Genomic DNA, 2,238 nt, shown 5'->3' with positions numbered 1-2,238 from the left:
AGCAGCTATAAATCATATGGTAGTTAATGTAGGGGTCAACCATTTTATCATTGGGTGGGAGGGTTTACCTTCGTATAAAAAAAAACGTGAAATTTGAACGGGTTACACATTTTACGGTGAATTTATTGTTAGTTTTTAACCGCTGTGAATCTGCTACTCCTATACAAGCTTAGAAAAATAAGATATACGCCCGATGAAGATTTAACACCAAGGTTATAAGACACGCAGTACAAGCCACTGTATGTTTTTCAAACAACTACATGGATTTTGAAAACAGAAGTTTTAGATATAGCATCTGAGTTTTGTATCGAAACATAAAGGAAGCTATCTGAAACGTATTATTGTTTACAAAATCTATTCAGTTGCCTAAGTGACTTTTGCATTGTATGATCATATAAATGACCCACTGAGTTGTGAAAGCATATTTGTTAAGAAAGTTTTGGAGGAGGAGGAGGTTGGTTTTAAGGACTACAACTTGCTAGCCGCCATGCTAGATAGAAACGCATGGTCAGACATTGTTAATGGCACCTCATATGTTATGAGGATGAAGTTCCGATGAACTGAACTGAACTGATTTGTGCATGTACGGTCTATCCCTTCTCCGTACTTAAACTGTGGGGAAGGCAGGTGCATTGTAGATTTCCGAACGAAGGTCGTCTGAAGGATTTGGTCACGCAATGAATGTTGTGCAGGTGCAAGGATATATTCTGTTTGTATTGTAAACCCGTTAAAGCGCATAGTGCTGTAACTTGTGACCAGGTTTGCATTGTACTGAAGACTAGAAACTGCATATCAGGGAAAGTTTATTTGATCTACTCACATCGCGAAAGTCCCCTACTGTTTTTGATAAGTGTGGTGGGTTCTTTAACGTGCTCGAGTTGTGACTCTCCTCAAACATAGGGCCTCCATTTTATGTCCTATCCGAGGGACTTCCCTTTTCGAAGCAAGGTACTCCTTTCCACCTGAGTGAAGTGAGTAAAGCCGTGTAAAGTACCTTTTCTCAAGAGCACAACGCCAAGATCTGAGCATGTCAGGTGCTTCGAACCCGGAACCTCTAGGTTCTGGGGCAAAAACTTACCATTACGGTCATCCTATCACTTATGTACTCTCAAGGTTGATTTGGAAATTCACACAAAACGCATATAGTAGTCACTAGTATTAATGTGTCATTTTGTATTTCCTGATCATATATATGTATGCATTTTGTAACTACATCAACTTTTCATTTAATGTTTACTCTTTTCAGTTACTCAAGTTGACTTGACCTTTGCAGTTTTGTGATATCCATAAACCGCTTTACTTCACTGTTAGAAACAGTAATCTGTGCATTTATCCCACAAACAACTTTTAATACTTCCTGACCTGGAAAACACAACCATAAAATCATGATTTATATGCCACGGAAATGTGTTGGATACACGCATCAAATTTCCCCTGACATGCAAAATGAAATGTTCGCCTTCTGGAAGTCCGAATCGAGATTGTGGCACTAATATATCACCAGTTAAGTAGCTGTCAACCCGAACAGAACCACTTTTCTGTATACAAGAGATATGCGAGGGGTGATCAACATGTTCTCACCAAAATATAATGTGAAAAACTAATATGTTAGGGCATAAATATAAAGAATGAAGGCTTTAATCAATGATAGCCAAATTTTTAATTATTCTGTTCATTGCTCCAGTCTATGTCCCTTTGAAAAAAAAGGTAAATTGCGAGAAAAACAAGTGGAATAACTCAAAGCTGTGTGGGTCGTGTTACTCATGCAATGGAATCTTTGAAGACATTGTCTGACTTTCAGCGGACCCTCACATCTTAGTTCGCAGATAACAGTTTGGTTTGGTTTATTTGGTTTATTCATTAAGATCACCATAAGGCATTGGTGATACATCACTATTCTTCCTGGCTACCATGAAATAAATGAAATAATACAAGTACAGTTTACTGTAATTGAAAAATATGAACAAGTATACATTTGTTTTGATACAAAACTTTAAAAACAGGCAAAAGGAGGGGTCGGAGGTCAGGGCAATTATGACATAAATGTGCATGATATCACATATGGAACAAAAATAACAGCCTCTTTGAATCCATTTCAATATTATACCCCGCGTCGTTTATTTTGCTATCCCTAATTTTGTTGTTTTTTCATTCCCTGCACGGACAAAATTATGGTTTGAATAAAATATATTTCCATCAAAAGTTCAAAAAGATTATACTTATATGTCTATCTATTCA

Source organism: Branchiostoma floridae, chromosome 2 (genome assembly GCF_000003815.2).
Source record: "Branchiostoma floridae strain S238N-H82 chromosome 2, Bfl_VNyyK, whole genome shotgun sequence".
NCBI lineage: Eukaryota > Metazoa > Chordata > Leptocardii > Amphioxiformes > Branchiostomatidae > Branchiostoma > Branchiostoma floridae.
Note: the sequence above shows the minus strand (reverse complement) of the source record.